Source organism: Portunus trituberculatus, chromosome 39, assembly GCF_017591435.1.
Source record: "Portunus trituberculatus isolate SZX2019 chromosome 39, ASM1759143v1, whole genome shotgun sequence".
NCBI classification, from domain to species: Eukaryota; Metazoa; Arthropoda; class Malacostraca; order Decapoda; family Portunidae; genus Portunus; species Portunus trituberculatus.
This window is the reverse complement of record NC_059293.1, coordinates 15,191,295-15,203,794: the sequence shown is the minus strand read 5'-3', so window position 1 is coordinate 15,203,794 and position 12,500 is coordinate 15,191,295. Positions and strand designations below refer to the sequence as shown.

The following is a 12,500-nucleotide window of genomic DNA, read 5'->3' as shown; positions in this document are numbered from 1 at the left end:
AAAAAGGTCTTGAAATCCCGGCTAGTCGTCTCTGTGGTTATGGAAGATTGTCGTAAAGGCGTTTCTGAATACATCTCACTGTTTGAAAATGGGCAACCAGCACAGCGCAGGTGGAAGCGTGAGTCAGCCTGCGTGGTGCGGTGCTTTGAACTCAGCTTTCTTCATGAGACAAAGGAACACACACTTAAAACCACACACGCATACTTTGACTCTAATTCCGGGTGATGTTTGGGCGTGACATCATTTAGAGGAAGCTGTCACTGTAAAAATTGTGTGGATCAGGTTATCAGGTCAATATGAAACAGTTCTCGCGTGTCGACATTAGACAGATAACTCAGATATGGAAGTAAACCCTTTATTTTGAAACGCTCTCTCTCTCTCTCTCTCTCTCTCTCTCTGTCAAAGGCTACACAGGTGAATAACTGTGTTCTGAAGAGTGTTTATCGTATTAATAATGTAGAAATCATGTTAATCAGTTACATAGAACCATTATAACACTCTTAAAAACCCGTGTGTCACTTCAACTAGGTCTTTGAAAGCACTTCAGTACATGGTTCCAATTCTGAAGGTGTAGATATTCCTCGTTTCCACGTATGCATTCCTAAACGGTGAACGGTGACCTCTTTCCTTCACAAGTACAGCCACACACGGTACACTGTTATGCTGCCCTGATCTGCTCTGCCCTGCCTTGCCTTCTCTTGCCTTGCCTTGCCTTGCCTTGCTCTGCCCTGCCTTCCCTTCCCTTGCCTTGCCTTGCCTTGCGTTGCTTTGCTCTGCCCTGCCTTGCCTTGCCTTGCCTTGCCCTAACCTGCTCTGTGTATGCCCCTGATGTGCTGCCCAGCGTCTCAATGCGTCCCACGTCTTACCCAGCCGAGCACTGCATCAGAAAATTAGGGATAGGACAGAAGGGCGTATTACCAAACGTTTCTCCGTGTCTTAACCTCCTTCAGTACAGGGAAATGTCTATGGAGGTCAGAAGAATAATGGCCAGTCTTCACTATTTTAATCCCCCCCACAAGTTTCTGAAGCTGTATAAAATCACGAAATAGTAAGCAGAATGAATATGGAAACGCGTCATGGTACTCAAGGGGTCAGGTCAATGAAGCAGGCTGTAGTGGGAGTAACTGTAGTGGAAATTATTGAGGTTTTTAAACACCGCTAATTTCTCTACCGACTTTGCGAACATTCCTGGTGAAAGAGAAGAGCGTTTAATTCTTTCTAGACAAATTTTTCTCCTTCCATTAACTACGCAGGATTTTATTAAGTACTTTTTGAACACTATACTTCTGCTAAGCTCTTGTAAACATTCCTATACCGTTAAGAATATATAGAAAAAAAAACCGTCTGTCTATTTTGGTTCATCTCTCTCCCGCTGCGTCATCAGGCAAACAATACATTCAGTGGTAGGAATGTTAAGGGAGGGGCGAAGGAAAAGAAGAAGAAGAAGAAGAAGAAGAAGAAGAAGAAGAAGAAGAAGAAGAAAAGAGATGATGAAGAGGAAGAAAAAGAAGAAAAAGAAGAAGAAGAAGAAGAAGAAGAAGAAGAAGAAGAAGAAGAAGAAGAAGAAGAAACAAAAGCAGGAGGAATAGAAGAAGAAGAAGAACAACCACAACCATAACTACAACACCAAAGAAGAACAAGAACAAGAACAAGAACAAAAACAAAGACAGGAACAAGACCAAGAAGAAAAAAAGAAGAAAAAGAAAAAGAAGAAAAAAGAAAAGTGAAGAAGACGCAATATATATATAAAGTTAAGACGAAGAAGAGCAGCGAACGTTAAGAAGGAAGAGCGTAGAACCTTCACAAGATTATTCCTATTGTTATATATACAAGTGACCACAAAGAGAGACTCAGAGGGAGAGGGAGAGGAGAGGAGAAGGAGAGAGAGGAGAGGGAGAGAGAGAGAGGTTTGTGCTTGTGAGTCAGTGTGGCTATTTTTAAGGAAGCAGCGTAGGAGTAAATAAAATTTTAAAAAACAAGGATATTTAAAGAGTTTTGTGTAGGGTGTGTGTGTGTGTGTGTGTGTGTGTGTGTGTGTGTGTGTGTGTGTGTGTGTGTGTGTGTGTGTGTGTGTGTGTGTGTGTGTGTGAACGGAAGGAGTGAACAATAAAGACTACAAGAGAAGAGACCGTAACTAACACGATGACTCTCTCTCTCTCTCTCTCTCTCTCTCTCTCTCTCTCTCTCTCTCTCTCCTGGGGCATTGCACAACCTCCGGGGGCGTTGTGACAAAAAAGGGACAGGGGGAGTGAAGGGAAGGAGGGTATTGGGTGTTGCACATAGTTTTCCGTGTGTGTGTGTGTGTGTGTGTGTGTGTGTGTGTGTGTGTGTGTGTGTGTGTGTGTGTGTGTGTGTGTGTGTGTGTGTGAAGACTTACAACACGCAAAAAAATGGTTGATAAATAATATGAATTGTGTAGACGGTGGTGGTGGTGGTGGTGGTGGTGGTGATGATGGTTGTCGTAGTTGTAGTAATAGTAGTAGGAGTAGTAGTGATGATGATGATGATGATGATGATGATGATGATGATGATGATGATGATGATGATGATGACGATAACAACTAAAACTATAACAACAGGAGGAGGAGGAGGAGGAGAAGAAGGAGGAGGAGGAGGAGGAGGAGGAGGAGGAGGAGGAGGAGAAGGAGAAGGAGATGGAAGAGAAGAAGGAGAAGGAAAAGGAGAAGGAGTAGGAGTAAGAGAAGAGAAGGAGAAGGAGAAGGAGGAGGAGAAGGAGGAGGAGGAGGAGGAGGAGGAGAGGGAAGAAAAGCTGGAAGAAAAACAAAAAGAAACCAATAAAGAGTAAAGAAATACAGGATATAAACACGTATGTAAAAAACTTCTATTAAGCGCGCACACACACACACACACACACACACACACACACACACACACAGGTATTGCCGGATGCTAGAAGGAAAAATCACAGACAAGGTTAAGAAGAAATGCAGAACCGGTAAGAGAGAGAGAGAGAGAGAGAGAGAGAGAGAGAGAGAGAGAGAGAGAGAGAGAGAGAGAGAGAGAGAGAGAGAGAGAGAGAGAGAGAGACGGTTGCCTGTGTTAAGATAATAAAGTTGTGACGCATGTCAAGACTCAGAGAGAGAGAGAGAGAGAGAGAGAGAGAGAGAGAGAGAGAGAGAGAGAGAGAGAGAGAGAGAGAGAGAGAGAGAGAGAGAGAGATAGTTAAATGACAGATTAACTACCAGACAGACAATTAGTGAGCAGGAGGGAGGAATGGAGGGAGGGAGGAAAGGGGGCAGGGGAGAGGGAGGAGAGGTAGAGTATGTAGGGAAGGGAGGGAGGGAAGGAGGGAGGGAGACTGAATGACTCATATACAGCTGCTTCCCTCCCTCCTTCCCTCTTCTTCCTCTTCCCTCCCTCCTTCCCTCCTCCTCCTCCTCTTTCCTTCCTTCTTTCCCTCTTCTTCCTATCTTCCTTCCTCCTCTTCCCCTTCCTCAACCTTTTCTCTCTTCCTCCCACAGCCAGAGAGAGAGAGAGAGAGAGAGAGAGAGAGAGAGAGAGAGATGTAACAAGGAAGGAAAGAAAAATAGGAAAATAACAAAAGGAAACAACGTCAATTAGTTTTCATTTTCCTGCCTCTACCTGGAGACAAGGTAATTAATGGAGGTGCCCAAGTGAGAGAGAGAGAGAGAGAGAGAGAGAGAGAGAGAGAGAGAGAGAGAGAGAGAGGGCAGTTCTCGTTTCCTCCTCCCTAGTATTGAATATTCATATCAGGAAAACATGTGCATTTTTCACACACACACACACACACACACACACACACACACACACACACACACACACACACACACACACACACACACACTCGTTATGTGCACCAACAGACGCACACACGTGTACACATAACTAATTACCTCACATGAAGTACACACAACAAAGGCCTCCTCCTCTTCCTCCTCCTCCTTCTCCTTCTCCTCCTCCTCCTCCTCCTCCTCTTCATGTCCACCTCCTTCCTCCTACTCCTACACTTAATGTCCTTGTCCTCTCCTCCTTTTCTTCCTCTTCATGTCCTTGTCCTCTCCTTCTCCTCCTCCTCTTTCTCCTCTTTATGTCCTCTTGTTCCTCCTCTTGTTCCTCTCTTCACCACTCTCCTCCTCTTTCGCTGTTTTTATTTTCTCGTTTCTTCTTTCTATCGTTTTTGCAATTTTCTTCTTTTCCTCTTCTTGTTTCTCATCTTTCTTCTTCTCTTTCCTTCTCATCATTCATTTTTTTTATTTTTCATCTTTTTCTTTTTTTTCTTTTTTCTATTGTCAATCTTTCTTCTTTTTTATGTTAATTTATATTTTAATCTTCTTTTCATTCTTCTTTTTCTCTTTTTATTTTTGCATATCTTCCTTTTCCTCTTTCTCTCTCTCTCTCTCTCTCTCTCTCTCTCTCTCTCTCTCTCTCTCTCTCTCTCTCTTCTTCCTTTTCTTTCTATTTTTCTGTCATTCCCTAGTCGTCTTCTTTTCTATTCCTAGTTTATCTATTATTTTCCCTTCGTCTTCATTTACCTTTTCTTCTTCGTCATCGTCCTTCTTCGTCCTTCTTCTTCCTCTTCCTCTTCCTCTTCCTCTTCCTTCTCCACCTCTCTTCCTCATTTTACCTACTACGCTTTCTCTTCCTCTTCTCATATTTCTTTTCAGTTTCCCTTTATATTGCATCCTCCTCCTCCTCCTCCTCCTCCATCTCCTCCTCCTCCTTCTCCTCCACCACCTCTTCTTCTTCTTCTTCTTCTTCTTCTTCTTCTTCTTCTTCTTCTTCTTCTTCTTCTTCTTCTCCTCCTCCTCCTCCTCCTCCTCCTCCTCCTCCTCCTCCTCCTCCTCCTCCTCCTCCTATCGTCACCTTTTTTTTTTAGCACGAATAATGATAATTAGAAAAGTTTGGTCAAATAAAAGGAGTTATCGTTCTCTCTCTCTCTCTCTCTCTCTCTCTCTCTCTCTCTCTCTCGCTTTAAGGTAGGAATAATTCTACGAAGCTTTCTGGAGAGAGAGAGAGAGAGAGAGAGAGAGAGAGAGAGAGAGAGAGAGAGAGAGAGAGAGAGAGAGAGAGAGAGATATGGTGGACACTTATGATTCTGGCACACAACTCTGTCGCCTTATTGAGAGAGAGAGAGAGAGAGAGAGAGAGAGAGAGAGAGAGAGAGAGAGAGAGAGAGAGAGAGAGAGAGAGAGAGAGAGAGAGAGAGAGATACGAAACAAGAAAAAGAAAATTAAGAAAGAAAAAGGAAAGACAATGAAGGAAATTTTAAGAAAAAAATCGTGGAAAATGCAGAAGGAAGGAAGGAAGGAAGGAAGGAAGGATAGGAAGGAAGGATAGGAAGGAAGGAAGGAAAGAAGAAAGGAAGGAAGAAGAAACAACCAAAACAAGAGGAAAAAAATAATAAACAAGAATTAAAAGAATGTGGCCGTGAAAACACACACACACACACACACACACACACACACACACACACTAAGGGTGAATGGTTGAGTGAGTTACTGGCAGGGGACACATTCTCTCTCTCTCTCTCTCTCTCTCTCTCTCTCTCTCTCTCTCTCTCTCTCTCAGATACCAAAGAGGTTGTGGTGCATATCATCGCTATAAACAGAAAGAGAGAGAGAGAGAGAGAGAGAGAGAGAGAGAGAGAGAGAGAGAGATAACACAGAACCAATAATAAAGTCAAACGTTCCTCAAAAGCAGAAGAAAACGAGGAAGGTGTAGTGAAAGAAGAAGAAGAAGAAGAAGAAGAAGAAGAAGAAGAAGAAGAAGAAGAAGAAGAAGAAGAAGAAGAAGAAGAAAAACGACAATAAAAATAAAAACAAAAACAACAACTACTACTATTACTACTACTACTACTACTACTACTACTACTACTACTACTACTACTACTACTACTACAACTACAACTACTACTACTACAACAACTAGAAGAAAAACAGCATAAAAAAAATAAGAAAAAAAAATAAATAAATGAATATAATCCCAAAGACACCACAAAATTTATATCGAACAGACGAAAAAAAAAAAAAAAACGAACGAAAGAAAGAAAAGAGACGACCAGATAAAAAAGAGAGAAATAAATTGAAGAAAAAAGAAAAAGAAATATGAAAGAAGACAATCATCCGCGTGACTGAGCAATGAAGAACCACCACAAAACTTCATTACTGCCAAGAAAACACCAAGAAATAAACAAAATCTCCAGAATATATTAGATTTATCAGAGAGAGAGAGAGAGAGAGAGAGAGAGAGAGAGAGAGAGAGAGAGAGAGAGAGAGAGAGAGAAGGAAAGAAAGAAGGAAAGAAAGAAAGAAGGAAAGAAAGAAGGAAAGGAAGAGAGAAAGAAAGAAAGAAAGAAAGAAAGAAAGAAAGAGAGAGAGAGAGAGGAGAAAGAAAGAAAGAAAGAAAGAAAAGAGAAAGGGAGAGAGAATGGAGCAGAACACATCAATTTTCTGATATGGGTGGGGTTGATATGGAAAGGTATAGACGGTGAGGGTGGAGTGGAGGCTGTGAGAGGAGGAGGAGGGATGTGGGTGAAAGGAGAGTGAGAGGATGGGAGGGGTGGGAGAGTGGGAGAGGTTAGTGGAAAGGAATTGTTGCTATCAAGTGAGTATGTGGGTGGCTGTGTCAATGGAATGTAGTAGTAGTAGTAGTAGTAGTAGTAGTAGTAGTAGTAGTAGTAGTAGTAGTAGTAGTAGTAGTAGTAGTAGTAGTAGTAGTAGTAGTAGTAGTAGTAGTAGTAGTAGTAGTCATTTAAATACGTCCATCTAGTAATGTATTAATCTCTATCTCTCTCTCTATCAGCGTACATTTGTCTCTTATCAACCTGTTTACCTTTCTATCTATTCATCTGTAGGTGTATTTACTCAACACAGAGGTAATTACTCAGCTGTCTATCGATTTACATGGAAACCTATCACATGTCATACCGGCGTGTGCTTATCTGTATATTTCTGCATCATTCAGTACAAAATATATACAAATACGTAAAATGATAATCTGAACTCTTAACCACACAGACACACGGACAGACAGACAGACAGACAGATACACAGACAGACAGATAGACAAACAGACACATATTGACAGACAGACAAACAGACAGACAGGCAGACTGAAAGACAGACAGAAAAACAGATTGGCAGACAGATAGACAGACATATAATGACAGACAGATAGACAGACAGATTGACAGATACATAGACAGACAGACGGATAGACAAACAGACAGAGTGAGACAGATCGACAGACATTTAGAGAGATAGACAGATAGACAGACAGACTGACAGATACACATACAGACAAACGGATAGACAAACAGACAGAGTGAGACAGATCGACAGACATATAGAGAGATAGACAGATAGACAGACAGATTGACAGATATACAGACAGACAGACAGACAGACAAACAGAAAGACAGATAGATAAATAAATATTCCATTGATCACAAGCGAACAACACAAAAATTAGACCATTGTGGCATTACACGCACTAAAAAAATGTCAATAAATAAATAAAAAAAAATAATAGACGTATGGAAATAAATTAAAAAAATATCAGACAGATTTTTTTCTTTCTTTTGCAATTTTCACTACCCGTCACACACACACACACACACACACACACACACACACACACACACACACACACACACACAAGGATCAAATACCCATACATTACAAGCACAGCGTAATGTTTTCCAATACTATAATATCAACATTGCCATAAAGTATTCTCGGTTCCAATATTTTCTCCCGCTAATATTCCCATGCATTCAGAATTACAGCTGTTTAATATCTCAGCATTTTTGTTTATAGTGAATAATGCATAGTGACATCCCTTCATTCATGTCGCCATTATCTCGACCTAATAACGTATAAATAATAATGCGGACAATGTGCTGGTAGTATTGACTGTATTCTCTATTCATTAATGCAGGATATATTTCAGAGTTTGGGCTGAATTTATTGAAACAGATGATTGATATGTCTCTCTCTCTCTCTCTCTCTCTCTCTCTCTCTCTCTCTCTCTCTCTCTCTCTCTCTCACGCACACACAAGTACTGACTTTATGCAACTATCTACTTATCTACTTAAAGGATCATTCATTGTGTTTACTTTCTACGATATAGCAAAACAAACAATACCCATTTGCTCTCTCTCTCTCTCTCTCTCTCTCTCTCTCTCTCTCTCTCTCTCTCTCTCTCTCTCTCTCATTACGGTCGTTTTTAGGAAGATTTTCCACATAAAGAACAAATGGTGCGCAGTAGTAGTAGCAGCGGTATTGATAGTAGTAGTAGTAGTAGTAGTAGTAGTAGTAGTAGTAGTAGTAGTAGTAGTAGTAGTAGTAGTAGTAGTAGTAGTAGTAGTAGTAGTTTAATGATATGATCTTAACAATGCTCTGCTCAAGCACGCAATTGAAACCTGAGAGAGAGAGAGAGAGAGAGAGAGAGAGAGAGAGAGAGAGAGAGAGAGAGAGAGAGAGAGAGAGAGAGAGAGAGAGAGAGAGAGAGGTGTTTATACATCGATATATACACTTAAATACGTAAGGAGGTTACATAACTGTGTGTGTGTGTGTGTGTGTGTGTGTGTGTGTGTGTGTGTGTGTGTGTGTGTGTGTGTGTGTGTGTGTGTGTGTGTGTGTGTGTGTGTGTGTGCGAGCGTTGCAAAATAATGTAAAACCGCATAAAACATATGGATATAGAATGACAAATATATGCACACACACACACACACACACACACACACACACACACACACACACACACACACACACACACACACACACACACACACACAAGGGAAGCGGTAAGCTGAGAGGGACAGGAATTCATGTTTTAATTATGCATGACGCTGTGAATTTATTCCGTACAGATGCAGTTTTTATTCATTTTATTTGCTTTTTATGCAGTTGGCGTGTTCTGTTTCTATTATTTTGTTATGTCTCAAGTTTTTTTCATATCTGTCCTTTTTTTTATTTGACGTAAAGTTTTTTTTATTTCTTCATATTTCTATTATCTATTTTTGTTGTTTAATCACGTATTTTTTTCATTTATTTATTTTCTAGCTCTATCTACTTGTTCCTATCTATTTAATTGTTCTTATATATCTTCTTGTTCTTATCTATCAACTTCTCATCTATTTCCACCGTTGCCCTTCTTACATTGCCTAGCTGTGTCTTTTTTTTGCTTTCTTTCATGATCTATCTTAGTTTCCTCATATCTCTCTATCAATTCCACTTTTCTTCTTAACCTCTTCCTTTCCTCTCCATTCTTTAACTATCTATCTTTAGGTATTAATCTTTACCTGTCTTTCTATACCTATTTATGCATTTCTGTTTGTAACCTAACCTAACCTAAATTCACCTAATCTTAACCTAATCTGACCTAACCTCACCTAACCTAAACTTTAACCTAACTTGACCTTTATATTAATCTTAAACTCACCACACCTCACCTCGCTATCACCTCACATCACCTAACCTCACCTCTTCACTTCACCTCACTTCACCTAACCAAACAAAAGCAACACCACAACACTACACAACACAACCCACGCAACCACCAACCAAACTTCACAACAACAACAACAACAACATTAACAAACAACTCCCACCACACCTCCCAAATTTCTCTCTTAACCTAACCTAACTTAATAACCTCGACTCGCTACGTGAAGGAAAAAAAGAAAAAAAGGAGAGGAAAAAAAATGAAGGTAGTCAGTCCATCTTGAGGGAAAAAAAATAAATAATGCGAAGTTTCCTGTGTTTTAGGGAAGAAAAAATAGGAGAAAAGGATGGAAAGGCATGAGGGAGGGAGGAAAGAAAGGATGAGTGAAGTAAATGGGTGAAGGAAAGATGAAATGTGTGAAGGAAAAAAAAAGAAGAGGTAGTGAATATGATAATAAGAAGAGGAAGGAAGATGAATGGGATAGGGTGCGGAGAATGAAGAGGAGGAGGAGGAGGAGGAGGAGAGGAGGAGGAGGAGGAGGAGGAGGAGGAGGAGGAGGAGGAGGAGGAGGAGGAGGAGGAACAAAAAAGAAAAATACATATATAAGCAACTAACAAGAGAAAAATTAAAACTAGACCAGAGAAAGAGAGAGAGAGAGAGAGAGAGAGAGAGAGAGAGAGAGAGAGAGAGAGAGAGAGAGAGAGAGAGAAAACACAACCATATAAAGATATCCAGAGAACCACACACACACACACACACACACACACACACACACACACACACACACACACACACACACACACACACACACACACACACAACAAAAAACAACAACAACAGCCTTTAATGTACTCACAGAGGGGGAGGTGGAGGACGAGGAGGAGGAGGAGGCGGAGACGAAGGAGCTGAAGAAGTAGGTGGCGATATTGAAGGTCGTGATAGTGAAGTTGGTGGTCTTAGTGGTGGTGTTGGGAAGATCACAACCACCAGCGCTACCTCTTCTTACATCAGGGCGCCCTCACCACCTAAGGCAAAGAAAACGGGGGGAGAAAGAAAAATAAGTCAAGTCGCAAAGAAATATAAAGAAAATAATAAAAAAAACAAGGAAAAATAGAAAATATACTTCAATGAGGGGGGAATATTTGAGTCACCCCACAAGTTTAGCCTAAAAATGTGAAAATAGCAAAAAAAAAAGAAGAAAAAAAACTTGGAAAAAAAAAGAAGACAAACAGGGAAGGCGATAACAAAAAAGTTTAAACGAGGAAGATTAGATGAAAGGGAAGGAAAGAAATGGTAAAAATAAAACAGTGATGATGATGACAGTAGGAAGAAAGAGATTATAATAACGAGGAGGAGGAGGAGGAGGAGGAGGAGGAGGAGGAGGAGGCACAAGAAGAATTAGATAAGAAAAAAAGAACGAAGCAAACTAGAAAAATGAAAAAAATAATAGAGTCCATGAAATTCGAGAGAGAGAGAGAGAGAGAGAGAGAGAGAGAGAGAGAGAGAGAGAGAGAGAGAGAGAGAGAGAGAGAGAGAGAGAGAGTAAATCCTAGTAGTTTTAATTAATGCACAATAAAGTAAGCACAAAAATAAATCATATCTGAACTGTTATACAAAAAAAATCGTCATAACACTGAATGGTGAGACTTAAACCTCTCTCTCTCTCTCTCTCTCTCTCTCTCTCGGGAAGATGAGAAGAATGAAGAGGATGATAAAGAATGATTGATGGTAAGAAATATATAAAACACACACACACACACACACACACACACACACACACACACACACACACACACACACACACTTATATCATTCCTACACATAAATTCCTCTTATCCACACACCCAACACTAAGTAATTACTGTATTCCACCCTTCCACCACTTCACTAGCGAACCAGTTTCTCCACCTCGCCAAATAGCGTCTCTCCCTCTCCCTCTCCCTCTCTCTCTCTCTCTCTCTCTCCAAGTCCTTCACCTTCGATAAAACAATTTACAGGTGGCAGTGGAATGTTGACTAGAGAGAGAGAAAGAGAGAGAGAGAGAGAGAGAGAGAGAGAGAGAGAGAGAGAATGGCGGTGAGGATATCTTATGCAAATACAGTTAAATCCTCGTAAATCTCTCTCTCTCTCTCTCTCTCTCTCTCTCTCTCTCTCTCGTGGGAGGCCAAATTCTGACTCTCACGTTTAGTTTCCACTTCGATGATTTTCCCTCCTCCTCCTCCTCCTCCTCCTCCTCCTCCTCGTCATCATCATCCTCTTCCTTCTCCCGAGCCAGCACCACCATCATCACTTCCATTGTCATTCCCTCCACGATGAACACCACACCACCACAACACTCTCCCACACCACACCACCACACCACACACCCCCATACCACCACACCACCACACCACAGCACCACCACACCACAGCACCACCACACCACACCACACACACCACACCACCACATAATCACAGCATCACCACACTCCGCTGCCTCTCCACTACAAAACAGTAACTTCTAAATAACAACACTGTATCGCTATCACAATTACTATAACCACTACAGCACTACTTACTACCACTACTACTATTTCTTACTGCTAAAATACTATAGAAATTATTAACCGCTATATTTAGAAACGCTTCTCTCTCTCTCTCTCTCTCTCTCTCTCTCTCTCTCTCTCTCTCTCTCTCTCTCTCTCTCTCGTAATGCAGAAAACTTGTCAATATGTCACTAGAATTACAAAAACATCCTTAAAAACCCGTGTCACTTCAGCTAGACCCCTTTGAAAATAGACCACAGAAACGATTAGCAGAGTTGTACAGTATTTTTCCTGTTGATAATCCAGAAAACTTGTTAACATGTCACTAGAATTACAGAAACATCCTTAAAAACCCGTGTCACTTCAGCTAGACCCCTTCGAAAATAGTGTAGGCGTTGTGAGGCGCGGAAGTGTTTTAAAATATAGACCTAAGAAATTATGTATCTACCTACTTCATATCAACGCAATCTTACCACACGGTGTATTTCTACAGTATATTTCGCCTCTATTGAATATTTAACTATTAACTTATTTCTTCTATAATAT

The 12,500-nt window shown here is 40.8% G+C and overlaps 1 long non-coding RNA gene across 1 annotated transcript in view; it reads right to left on the bottom strand.

The window, feature by feature from the left end:
* The window catches only part of LOC123515410, a 143,095-nt gene that overhangs the window by 105,656 nt on the left and 24,939 nt on the right, over window positions 1-12,500 (bottom strand). The window contains exon 2 of the long non-coding RNA XR_006677870.1: window positions 10,286-10,454. This is a non-coding gene — a long non-coding RNA (uncharacterized LOC123515410). The remainder of the gene's footprint in view (window positions 1-10,285; window positions 10,455-12,500) is intronic.